Source organism: Balaenoptera ricei, chromosome 10, assembly GCF_028023285.1.
Source record: "Balaenoptera ricei isolate mBalRic1 chromosome 10, mBalRic1.hap2, whole genome shotgun sequence".
Classification (NCBI taxonomy): Eukaryota; Metazoa; Chordata; class Mammalia; order Artiodactyla; family Balaenopteridae; genus Balaenoptera; species Balaenoptera ricei.
Genome location: NC_082648.1, coordinates 32,855,086 through 32,869,306, shown reverse-complemented (window position 1 = coordinate 32,869,306; position 14,221 = coordinate 32,855,086). Strand labels below are relative to the sequence as shown.

At 36.9% G+C, this 14,221-nt stretch overlaps 1 protein-coding gene across 1 annotated transcript in view; it reads left to right on the top strand.

Annotated features, from left to right (window-relative positions):
• Nucleotides 1–14,221, top strand: part of SLC2A13 (solute carrier family 2 member 13) — a 446,857-nt gene that overhangs the window by 214,214 nt on the left and 218,422 nt on the right. The window lies entirely within an intron of this gene.

Sequence of the window (14,221 nt, the reverse complement as noted above, 5' to 3'; positions counted from 1 at the left end):
CATCCAATATGTCCCTATATTCTGAGCTACTGAATGTATCATTTTCATAAGCTATTTCTTGATTCACATTAAAAAGTAAAACAAAAGGAAATCACCTGGCATTATTAGAGATTAATGGACACACAGATAACTAGTTCATTTCCTTTTAGGGCAGTCAGTTACAATGCAATGTGATAATAACATTAATAGAAGTATGTTTTTTACAACCAGAGTACAGTGGGCCAGAGATCGAGTGGGAGCAGAGAAGTAGGGAAGACACACAAGTTCCCTGTTTTCTAGTTTTCAGACTAATTCCCAAAGTTATATGTGTGTTGTGGGTGGAGCAGGGGGAATAGTGGGGGTTCTACCATGTTTCATTCATTCAATATTAAACCCATTTTTGATGGTCTATTTTGTACTAGGTACATAGCAGTGAATAAAGTAGACATGGTCCTTGGCCCTACAGAGCATACAGGCTGGTGGAGGAAACAACACATTAAATAAACTCACAGTTTAATACAGAATTTCAAATTGTCATAAGGTCTATGTAGGACTATTCCAAGGGGGGACTTTTAAGATCCTAGGTGATAGAATGTGGGTTAGAGAAAAGCCATGATTTTTGCTGAGAATCTAGTTGTTGGGTGAAAAGCTCCTAAATCTTAGAAGCTTTCCCCCACTACCTGTTGTTAAAATTATTCATTAGAAAAATACAAGTTATGTAAAATTAAATTTTACCTAGTAAACCATTTGTATTTGGGAGTCTTGATATTTTCCTTTAAAATTACTTGGGTTATAATGAATTATTCCACGGTAATTTGAGGAGAGTGAATTAGTTAAAATAATGGCTAGGGCCCAATGACCAATTAGATTAAATTGGAATTTGCTAAGAAACTCCACCTTGAATACATCCATGCCATTTGTGAATTTGACTTTGATGGTAATTCTTGTTGGACTTCAGCTTCCTGGACTACATTTTTAATATTGGTTTTCTCCTACTTCCCTCTAACATTTACTTTCATTTTTTTCCTCACCTTTATCAGCTCTATTTAGGCCCATCTGTTGGTATGGTGCCCAGCATTTTTGTTTCTGGATGTGGCACACCATGACTTTTCTGAGGCACGTCCACTGTACTCAGTGTGGTGATGATATGGAATTGTAACAAGACTAGCACCAAGCTTTCAAATAATGCAATGCAGTAATAACCCTATGTGAAAATCTAGTTTATTAACCTAAATTAAAATATGCCCTATTTCTGAAAATCTTTTTTGTTTGTTCTACTCAATAATCTGTAGAAGTTGAAATGTTTTTTATGAAATCCATCTTTCACCCCAAGTTTGTGTGAACCTGAAATATGAGGTATTTTGAATTCTATTTTTTGCCAAGAAAAGTTCATAGAAAGATCATATGGGAAAATATTGAAAGATAAATCATCCTTAAAATTGTATTATGTAATCTTACCATGTTTAGTTTTCTCTTTTCTCCCTCATGGGATCTTTATTTCTATCTCCATGAATTATTTAATGTTCTGTCTCAGTTAAGGAAATAGATTTAGTTCTTGGAATATTTAGTTTTTTCATTCTCTACCATGAAAAAAATATATATGTGGTATGAGTGTATTTAAGTATCTTTTATTTGTATAACTTATGTTTATATCTTAACCCATACCTTATCATCCTCTTCTATCCTATTGTGCATAGGACTTCTAAGATCTTAAAACGATTACATACTTCAGACAGTACATTTAACTTTTAGAGGAGGCAATTTTCTGTTATGACTCTGATCACTTAATAATTTCAAACATGCAGCTGAATAGATTATTCTCTATTCACAAGAGAGAAAGAACAGAGCAAATGGAGTTCTGTTTTCCTAATAAATTCCTGCTATATTATTGCACTGCCTCACAGACCAATAAAATATTTCCACATCTGTCAAAATAAAAGGGAGAGTAATGATAGATGAAGATGGTGATGGTTAATGTGAAGACAGCTCTCTTAAGAAATTCTCATGTGATCTATTCTAAACCCTAGTTATAGTGTCAATAATTTTCAATTTTCTGACTAAGAATTTTTATTTTATTAATAAATGGATCCTTCCCACATTATTATTACCACAACCAAAATGTGTATGGGTGAGTAGTTAGGAAGGTAGGCAGGTAGGTAGGGAGGGAGAGAGAAAGAAAAAAAAGAGAAAGAAAGAAAACAACTGGTTCCATCTGGGTTTGATAGCATCTTGCTTCTTTTGAGGAACTTAAAATAAGCTATATTTTGATATGTGTTGATAAACATAAAATCAGTCCATCTTAGACAGGTGGAAGGTATCAGATTTTTACCTGGGAAGACCAAGAGGTTCAATGGCTTATTTTAAGGTTACACAGAAAATCCGCAGTAAAGAAAAGGAAATCCAGAATTTTAATCTTTTTATGTCATCTTCAGGTAAAAGGAACTGTAGGTGTGTAAACTTCTTTTGGACACTCCATACCAGTCCTTTATTTTTAAGCTACTCTTCTTTTAGGTTAATGCTCCCAGCTTCATCTCTTCTTACTCTTCCCTTTTCTACTAACTTAAAGTAGGGGTGGGAAATAGGCAATTATATTGGCTGGGCAGATCATTCTTACCTCTATAACTGCTTTACCTTAATCCCCAGTGGGTCACTTCTATTGTATTTGTAAGAGATAATAGAAGATATTTCGGAAAATATTTGGAAAATATGCCCTTGCAATAATAATCTTAATAGGTATGCTTATTGAGTGTTAATACCAGTACTACTCTAGCATGTATTAGCTCAATAAATATTAACAGAAAAGGAAAAATAGGACAAAACTCTTAGCCTGTCTAATGGTGTAATTATTTATTATTGTCATGATAAAAACAAAAATGTTTACTGTTTTATATATATATATCTAACACTATAAAATATTTTCATAGACATGATCTCCCTTGTTCTTTATAAAAATCCTGTTGAGTAGGCAGGGCAGTTCTGTTTATTCTCAAGCCAAGGCAGCAAAGGCTTAATGAGTTAAAGTGACTTGTCCACTCACACAATAAGTTTTAGAGCTGAGGGTAGAACGCTGATTTTCTGACTCTAGGTCACCTGGGCTACCCTTCAGTTCTAAAACACCTGAAATGCCCAGGGCTGAATCTTTAAAGCTTGTTTGGGGGTAATATAAGTCAACAAATAAAAGTTAATGAAATTCACTACTACCCAAGGATAAAAGTCCAAAACGACTCTGTGCTAATAAAATTGCATCCATCTCAAGAATCATAAAACTCATCAAACTATTTAATCTATTGGTACCCAGTTGAGGCCTTTGCTCTATATTCTGATCTAGAGTTCTTGGGCAGGCCAGGCTGATGGTATGATATTTGTTAATCATATTTAATTAATTTAATTTCATAAGTGCAATATTTCTGAATCTGTTCCATTCTCATATTTTATCCCCAACAAGCTCTCCTAGTGTAAAAAATTACCATGCAATCAGGAAACATGGCACAACAAGCAGGCCAGATGGTGGTAAATGCAGAGAAAAATAAAGGTGACAGGAAATAAGAAGAAAAGAATAAGGATTTATGCTCTCTTATGTTGTAAGTCTGAACCAGAGGTGACATTTTACTCTCTCTGAGGTCCTCAGCAGGCAGCATGAGTGGACCAAAATACTAACTCACTAATGTGAACCTTCTCCTCTCTCTGCATCCTCAGTAGGGCTCAGAACATAATCCAAAAAGCTATTGAAAGATAATATGCTTATCTCATTGGAATGTTTCAAGATGAGTGTATTTTAGTCATTTGTGTTCATTGGGTGAAAGTCATTGAATGAATGAGAAAATGTTCAGTTTCATGGTTCACTCTTTTGAAAGATGAGTTTAGAGTGCTGGGAAGAATATTGACCCAGGAGTCAGGATAATTAGTTTCAAGATCTGTCTCCACCATGGAACTTTGGGCATGCCAGGTAACTGCCTTCGTTCTAATTACCTATAAAGTGAAATAGATGGACTTTAATGTACATTTGAATGAGGAAAAATGGAGTTTCAAGTGAAAGTGGAAGTTCAAACATTTGTGTTTGAAATACTTTAAACCTTTCTTGAGTGAAAAGTTATCAGGAGATTGATTTTAATATAAAAAGAAAAATGTAAGCAATAAAATGGGAGTTTCATAAGAGATGGTGAGAGTATATTTTCTTGAATATTATAATCTTTTGTTTTCTTTTTATAATTCACAAATAATTGTGTCCTGTAATAGGAATCTTAAAACTACATCTGCTAAAGTATTCATTTATTTATTCTTCAACCAGCATTTACTATATTGTTGATAGAGCTTCAAATATTTGGAAACTAAAATTCTTGTCTTTGAGAAGTCTATATTCTACCTAAGCAGACAGACCAAATAATTATAATGCAGTATTATAAAAAAACAAATTAATATGCTATATGAACACAGAAAAAATGAGTGACTAATTCTACCTTGAAAATAAAGAGGGAACATATAAACGACTTTTTGTTATTTTAAAATTTTTCTTTATATGGAGTCATTTTGGGGGTAGAAACATGGTACATCAAATATTAACACAACCTATGGTGTTAGATCTGAATTTAAATTGAAACCCATCACGCTTGCTAGCTGTGTAAACTCCACAAGCTTCTTAACTTCTCAGAGCCTCAGTGATCTGAAAATCAGGAAAAATACCTTCTGTGCTTCTTGTGATTAAATGAAATATCCTGTATGGTTCATGCCCAAGAGGGGAACTGAGACCATGTTAACTTCCCTTCTGCTCACTGTGTGTTGCAGCTTAGAAATTCCAGAGCATTTGTGGAAAGCAGGGCCATTCCATAGTTGATTCATTCTCTTTGGCCCAAACCTATCCATCAGTCCAGCATTTGAAGCATCCTTTGTAGAAGCAAAATTGTTGTAATACCCTTTTTTTCATACTTGTCTCTAATTTTCAAAATATAGAAAGAAGTCAAAATAGTGTTTTTCTTCCAGCTTATAAATGTGGTAGGAGTGTTGTCTGCTTCAGTGTTAGATACATTCTTTACCTCTTAAGTCAGGGAGAAAAGACTTCAATGAATTTTATTTTTAATTAATTGTTATTGGAGTATAGTTGCTTTACAGTGTTGTGTTAGTTTCTTGCTGTACAGCAAAGTGAGTCAGTCATACGTATACATATATCCACTCTTTTTTAGATTTCCTTCCCATTTAGGTCACCACAGAACACTGAGTAGAGTTCCCTGTGCTATACAGTAGGTTCTCATTAGTTATCTCTTTTATACATAGTAGTGTATGTATGTCAGTCCCAATCTCCCAACTCATTGCATCCCCTCTTCCCTCCTTGGTAACCATAAGTTTGTTCTCTACATCTGTGACTCTATTTCTGCTTTACAAATAAGTTCATCTGTACCATTTTTCTAGATTCCACATATAAGCGAACCAGAAAAGACCTCAATGACTTTTGAACAATAAGAGCTAATAATGCCTCCTTAGGAAGTGGGGGATCTGTGACTAAGTATACCCTGGGTGGCATGACTTGTGGTTTACATCAAAAGATAGTCAGATCCTTTTGACATGTTTTCCAAGTCAGATGTGAATTTAAGGTTCTGTGATAATTAATCAAAATTTATCTCCACTGGTTTGTAAAGTATCAGCAACTAAGATTTGGGTTCCTCAGGTGATATGAAAATATGGTTTCCTTGACTGCCCTTTCTCTGACTGATATGTTTTGCTGAAAGGTAAGCAGAAGAAATGAAGATGCTGTTAATGAGTTGAAATAACAGCATGAAATCCAGGGATGTGCCCCAGGAAATAGGCCTGCTGTGTCCCTAAAGCAGAACCTTGCCCCCCAAATCATATGTGAGTTTGAGAGTAACCAGTCCAGTTAGTTCCAGGTAGACTATTACAAAATTGTAAAAATGTTCATTCTTTAAACAAATCGGTGGAAGGCACTCCTCCAGGGACTAGATAAACACAATATGACATAGCCCATGCCCAGGGAACTTTGGTCTTTTCCTTTATCTTTAAAAGGATATACTGTCACCTGTCTTGAAAGGTTGCTTTGAAGATGAAGTGAGGCATGAAATGTCTGCCACACAGGAGGTACTTAGAGGATGTTGGGGAGTTTGGTTCTCCTCTTCTCACACACTCAAATTTGTTATCCTCTCAATTAGTCAGGTATCTGGGATGTCCTCACTTGGCCAGTGTTCTCTTTAAAAATTTTCCCTTATTGGCATGTCATAGCATTTCATCTTGAGTCTCCTTCATGACTTCTTCTCAATTTATACTTTAAGGCTGGTGCTCCACAGGCCTTGGCTTACAACTCTGCTGGGAGATTCTGTTCACTTCCATAGTTTCAATGACCAACTACATGGAAGAGGTGGCTTAGCCTACATTTCCAGATCAGAACTCCTCTGAGATGCACAGTCATATTCAACTGCTGGGCATTTTTATTTGGATATCCTACTCTCATCAATCTCTACATGCACAAAACTGAATCCCTATTGTTTCTCACCAATTCTGCCCCTCCTCCTATTCTCCCCATCTCAGTGAAGGGTATGACTAGTGGGTGCCCAAGACTATGGCTGGGGAGCCAAGACATCCAAATGCAACCAGTTGCAATTTCCTTAACTTTACTCCCTTAACACCTTTTATATCCTTCCTATTCTCTTCATTTTCATTATCTGTCCGAGTTTAGGCCCTGCTTTAGTTAGGGCTCATTGTATTTGCAAGTATTTGAATTTTACTCCAACCTAACTTAAGAAAAATCAGGGCAGTTTACAGTAAGGGCACAGGGACTGAAGTCAAGAAATACAGCTGCACCTACCAAGAGGCTGTCAACAAAAAAATCAATCAATAGTCAAATCTAAGATAGAAATGGAAAATTTCTTTATTTGGGCCAACCTGAGGATTATAACCTGGGAGACAGTCTCTCAGAGAGCTCTGAGAATCTTCTGAAGAGGTAAAGGGGGAGGCCAATATATGTGTGATTTTGGTGAAGGGAGTACATGCAACCAAGCACACATCTCAGTAGAAGGTCACTGCTAGTCACTAGGAATAGGCATCTTAGTTAATGGTTTTAGTGCTTTTATAGGTATGGGAAGACACAAGAATCCAGTTCATAAACATTTCTCCTGAAAATATCTAACTATCTGAGGGGCAGTTCTGTCACTTTTACCTCATCCTGATCTTTGCCTGGAATTCCTTTCTGGGTATATTGTAGGTCAGCGACTGCAGTGATTAATGACTTGATTCTTGTAGAAGTGGTGGGCAACATTCTTTATTTTACAATCCCTTCCCTTTCAGTCTTAATTTTGACCAAGGTTTGGGAGGCATTTCATGACCAGTTTGTCCCACAGTGCTAGGAACGCTCATTCCCAGATCAGACAAGGATTCCATTGATAGGCCACTCAATGTGCTATTACTGGACTAGGCCCTGTTACCAGTAGCCAAAGCCTCTGGACCACTGCTTTACTAGTCTGTTATGATCCAGGAAATGGTTCCCTCTCATTGCTTCTTCCCATATCTAGAGTTACAGTATCATTACAATCATTGATCTTATAGAACTATATATTTGATCAATCGTTTCAAGTTACCTAATCATCATTAATTTTATTTGATGCTCAGTCACACATTTGGTAATGCAAGAAACAATAATCTTATAAAATAGGCAGAATAGAAGTAATATAGCTAGTAGGTCATAAGTAAATATTTAAGCTAAGAACTTCCAGTAGGTTTGGCCCAGTATCTCCTCAGGTTGTCTGACTAGTCTGTTCTGCACCAATTGTTATCTTTAAGGGAAATGATAAATTGGCATTGGACATGCATAAAGTTCACCAAAGATGTCTGCACCTACAAGGAAAATAGTGGGTCATTGTGACCCCTTACAGGATTGAGAAAGAAGTGTTACCTTCTAAGGAGCTACATCACTGGTGCCAGAAGGGGAAAAATTGATCTATGTGGTTGAGCCGGTATTTCTCCTATTGGGGAGGTCTGGTTAAGGCATAATGTAGATGTACACTAGAAGGAAGGGTAGAGGCCAAAATGGGCAGAGAAAAATTTTACATTTAAATTTTTTCTTGTCTTGCCTTAAAATATGAATTTTTATTTCATCAGGGCTGAAACCAGAAACACAGCCTCTGTGTCCACGTGGTATTGTGTTCTTGTTTCTCTCTGGCTATATGCATTCTCTTCCTTCTTTCTCTTTGAGATCTTTCTCTGGTTTTGCTCATATGTGATCACACTCTGCCACCATAACCTTGGATATACTTCTAAGTTCAAGCGTCACAAAAGATTGACTGGAACTGTCTCAATTCCTAATTCCTAAGAGAGAAAAGTCAAAGTGAACCTCCCTTTGTGAGGGAGGATTTGAGGCCAGACAGCTGGGCAATACCATAGGAGGAGATGCACAGAGAATTTTTCTGCAATAAATCTCACGTCCCTCATTTCATCCTTCTTATCTCTGCGTGTGAACTTTCCGAAACAAAGTCAAATCCTACCCCATCTTGACTTAAAATCATTTAATGGTAGGCATAGCGTTCAGCAGAGCTCAAAGTCTAGAGCCCTTCGTGGTCTGACTTTTGTCCATCTCTGCACTGTCCTGTGTCCGACCACTTCTCACATGCTTTTGCCTCCTGCTATGTGGAACGTCCTCTGCTTTAGGTGATGATTAATTGAAGCCTCAGGGCCTTCATACATACCGTTCTCCCAACTCAGGTCACATGCCATCTCCCTACACTCAGGAGCTAATTCAGACGATCCTCCTTTAGCCTCCTATAGCACTCTGAGTAGATATCTGTCATAACAATTATTGTGCTTTATTTGTTTGTGCTTTATTTAACATTTATGCTTTATAAAACTGCAGATTTATTTTTTTATTTCCCCAGAAAGACTATACAAATAATAAAATTGTCCCCCCTCAAAGTACTCCCCAGGGAGAGCCAGCTAGATTTTTGTTCCTACTGACTGTTCTGTTTTTATTCTGTTCATCACCACGGTCATAGTATCGTGTTATGCTAGGTCTGTTTCTCTCTGACTATGTGAGTGTCTTCCTTAACTAGTTTGCAGTTATGACCTCAGGAAAACAAAACCAATGACATTCAAGATTTGAGAACAGGATTTTTCAAAACCACTGCCAGATGAGTTCTTATCTTTAGAATTAGTGACAAGCTATAATGACATTTCTACTAATGTATAATATTGGTTAGATACTCTTTAAGTTTAGTTTGGGTTTCAACACTGAAGGTCCCATGACAAAAATTCTGAAGACAGAGCTCTTTGTTCCTTCTTAGGGCAACTGAAGAGCTAAGGTAGTGACTTCTGTCCACATTTGTGATAGTACTTCCTGTGGCTGATAGAATTACAGGATTTCAAATGCTATTAAGCTGCTAGATGCAGAGACAAATAGTCTAATGACATGTCATTCATGGCAGGGAGAAAAATGAACAGTGTTCCCTGCTGGAACATCTTCATTTATTTTGATAAGATTATTTTTTACTGGGCAGATTAAAATATACAGAACGAAATATAAGGTGCTCCTGTTTCCATTTCTGTAAAAACACACAGTACCAGAAAATAGAAAACGTATAGAGTATATTTAACTATGTGATTTTAACTACAGTTTCCTGCGTAGAATTAACAGTCTCCCCCTGGATTCTTCTGATGATCTTCTTCAACTTCCTTAAGGTTCTCCCCTCAGTCACTTGTCATAACTTTGTTGGAGAAGTTTAATTCTGTATCTAAGACTATTTACAAGGACTAAATTTAGCCCCGAGACATGTTTTCTTTGGAAAGGACAGAATTTTTGCACTTGTTAAATTTCACACTAAAGTCCGGATTTCAAGGGGACTGCATTGCCTCTTGGAGCCTATGTGTCCTCTCCAGTTCCCCACATTCCCTGCTACTCTCCATGGCTGGGCACCATCAAGATGGTTAAGGTTGTGCCACCTGCCCTAAGAAATCAACATTCAATTAATAGTCTACTTAGAACTTTCGCATGTATGTCCTGTTCAAGGCTGGATAAAAATGAGGGCAGATAATTTAGATTGCTCTGATTTTAGGAATAGCAGTATATAGTCTAATCATTACAGCAAAGCTGTGGATATTTGTAAAATGTTCAGTTTTATCTTCTACCCTCAAGACCTTCATTCCACATTAAAAAAAATTTTTTTGAGACTAAGTGGATGAGACTACCATTTGCCAACACTTTACAATCATTTTTATCACCTAAGAGGGAATGTGCTGTAGGTGATGTCGGAATCAGACAGATCTATCTAACAATGTTGTTAGAATTAAATGAGATACCATATTTAATGTACTCTAAGGTGACTAACTTACAGCAGCTCATTATTTATTACATTATTATTTTATTTGGCATCAGACAGATCTGGAGTCAAATTTTACCATGTTTCCTGACCAGTTGTGCTACCTTGCATGACTTACACAGCCACTCGAAGTCTCAGCTTTCTTATTTACAAATGGGATATAATCTACCTTCCAGGGTGGTTGTGTTTTCCTTCATTCTTACCCATCTCAGTGAGCAGTGCTCCCATCTATCCAGTTGCTCAGGCCCAAAACCCAGGAGTCATCGTTGATTTTCTTCTCTTTTTACTTCCCAATCCAGTTCTCCAGTAAGTCTTAGCCCCAAAACAATGATTTTCAAACTGTGCAGAGGCATGAGACACTCCTTACAGGGGAGCCAAGGGATATTTTAAATTAAATGTGTGAGGGAAACACTACATGCTCAGACTACCAGTATTAAGTAGTTTTACTTTAATAAACAGAACCATTAGGTATTTCTTTTGGCTTAGAGGTGCTGAAAAAAATTACTCAGACACGAAGGGCTCCATGAAGCAAACAAGTTTGGGAACTTCAGCTCTATGGTAGTGTATATCCTTCCCCTTATCTTCATCTCCACTACTACCAGCCACACTAGCCACTATTGTCTCATTAATTGCAATTGTCAGTCTCCTAACTGGTCTTTCTGTTTCCATGTTTACCCTCCATAAACCATTCTCCACAGAGCAGCCAGAATTAAGATCTTAACTCTCCATTACTCAGAAACTTCTGGTAGCTTTCCATCACACTTAAAGTCAGCCCAGCTTTTCACCATGTTCCTGTGACTCTGCTCTTTGGGCTCACATCTTGTTTACCATCCTCATCTCCTGCTACTCACCCCAGCACTCACCAGGTTTGAAGCACAATGGCTTTTTTCCTTTCATTTGTTTCTCAAACTCTCTATGTTTGTTTCCCACCTTAGAGACTTTGCAGTTGCTTTTCCTTCTGCCTGGAAAGATCTTTCTCTAGATCTTCCCAGTGGCTGGTTCCTTGTCACTTGTGTCTAAATTAAAATGTCAACACCTCAGATAGGCCTTGACCCTATTTGACCTCCTCCCTTCACTGTTATATCTCTCCATTTATTTTCTTCATAGTATTTATCACTGCCTAAAATTATCCTCTTTGTTTACTTGTTTGTTAATAAGCTCATGAGAGTAGAGCCCTCATCTGTCTTATTCACCTTTAAATTTTGCTCAGTAGACACTCAGAAAATATTGGTAGCACTGGAAATGTGGACAAATGCTTTTTCTGTTTCCCTTCTTTAGAACCAAATGATGTCACTGATGATCATGTGCCCTTTGCTGTTTCTTTATAGTAAAGTCTTGCTGAAGTTTTGAAAGATGGGGAACTAAGTGTCTTGGTGGGTCAAATGTTGGAGCATTTATTCATTTTGCTTTAATAGTCAAGAAATGTAGTCATACTGCACGCTACCTTTATTTGAAGTGCCTGACTTTTCCAAATCCTTAGTAAATTTATAAAACAACTGAGAAAAAATTCCTTTTCTATTTTCCTCTTTACCCAAATCTCTGAATTGGCAAACCTCGTAGTTGGAGAAGTATTGGAGTAATATATAGTAAAATCAAAATCACTCCTGTATATCCCTCATTCCATTAAAACACAGAACTGAGAACAGCATGGAAGAAAGGTATTTATATAGCCTTTGGGTTTATCCCAAATGAACGAACTGGATTGCCAAATTGTATTGCACAGGGTCAGTTTGCAGTTCAGTGAGATGAATCTTTGCAACAATCAGTAAAGAGAAGAATAGCTTCATGAGTAACAAAATGAGGACTCCATGATTGGACCTCAATAAAACTATAATATAATAATACAGAATAATATACAATAAATTAAATCTATAATAACATTTTTGTAATTAGGGTAAAATGCAAACAAGTAAATTCAGATAAGTATTTACAATTGTAGGTATTTATGTTATGGCTGTTTTTTTGTGGGAGAGTATTTCTTTCTTTCACTAATCTTTACAGAGTGTACCTCAAACTTACTAATTGGTTATCTTCTAAGGATTTAAAATTAAGTTGGAAATTTCCCGGTGGTTAACTATGTGGCTATGTTAAACTGTTATACAAAATCCCCTTATGCCTTACCATATCTGAAGTGCTGAAACAATCATATCATTGCTGTTGTAGGAAAACTTCCAAGTTACAACTCAAGATTCCAAGTGTATTTTCCCTCAGCCCCAGAATTCCTGTGGCACCAGTTCCAGATGGGAGTAGAATGAGAGAACACAGATGGTCAGGAGGCCCAGGTACAGGTGTGGGTGTAAGTAGGTACCAGACCCTGTCAGCAGGAGAATGGGTGCACAGGAGAGGGAGTGGCAACAGCAAAGGCATTGGCAAGGGCAGCTGGTTGTAGTGATGAGAACTCTGGTTATTGTAGGGTGTTTGTCTTGCCCCTGGTAGGGGAAGAAGGAAGTAGATGATGCTTATAATTGTTCTGACAGTGTTAGAGGTGAAAGGGGCACAAGATCATTCCCATGTATCAATTGTTAGTATGTTTGTATATAAATGGTTATCTCTAATATGGATATATTAGTTGATAATTCAAATGATTTCTAAAACCAAAAAATCTGAAACAATTAGGGCTTCTCAGCATAGATTGTATAGTAATCGTTTGTTCCCACAAGTTCATTAGAAAGCCAATTTATGAATTAATTTGGTTATTAAAATTATACTGGTAACTTAGGTTCCATGTATATAATGTTTCAACAACCAGGTGAAAAATATTGGTTAGCTGGTGATTTTGATAGTAGAATATGAATCAAATTCTATTTGATTTTGAAGACTTGACTGATTTGAAGACTGATCTATTAAAACACAGTAAAACAAGTTTTCCTATTTTCCTGATTTTAAAGTATTTTCAATAAACAATAAACTATGCTCTTGAATCTGGGTCATTTATGTGGTGGGTTAAAAAAGTCACAGACTCATTTTAACGTTATTCATATTTTATATTTTGAGTTTAATTTTTATTGTGGTATTACATATACAAGAGTGAAGGTAGTATAAGGTTTACCATGAAAAGCAGTTGTCCCCGTCCCTCATCCTTTACCTCAAGTTCTACTCTCCAAGGACAATTACTTTCACTTCTTTTAGATATTTCTTTCCATATTAACACTATCTGTATTTCTAAGTAAATAATATTTATATAATTTTTATTGATTTCAATGTTTGCAATTCTGTATTGACTTTCCATTACAGAAGATACTTCTTCCAACCACCTCCATTCACATTCACATTCACACAATTCCCCCCACCTTTATAATTATATCTCAAGTTTTGGGATTAACTAATGTTCACTGTTTTCAGCATTGTGACTACAGAAACATTGTTTCCAACTGAGCAACTCAGTGCGCTGTGAGTATGTGTACTTCTGTTGTGCTGCACATCTTCTGTTTGCTACTCAGGTGACACCTCCATCTTTCTCTACCTTACTCTGCCTGAGCCTGGCCTGGTGAACTGATTGATACATGCGTACCAACATCTTTTCCTCCCCTATTGTAAATAATTGCCTCCTCCTTTAATTTGCTCAGTGTTCTGTGTACCCCTCATTAATCCTGTCTGCACACTCCTCAGTGGAACTGCGAAACCCCTCTCTTGTTGGTTAAACCTAATAAGAAACATCAGGAAATCCATCCTTGTACTTCTGCTTCCCCACGCCTTGCCTTCCTTGCTGATCCTCCTCCTGGAGCCTCCATTATCCTGCCTGCCCCATCCCCCCATCAGGATGCTGTCCAGGCACAGCTGTAGGAATTCTCTTTACTTCTCTTCTCATTAGCTTCCCTGTTTCCTGGATCTCATTTCCTCTCTTTAGCCTTACAATGCAGTAGTTGACTGTGAAAAGCTCAATGGGAAGTAAAAAAACACTGAGACTGTGAAAATCTCTATTCTGCCCCCAGACTTAA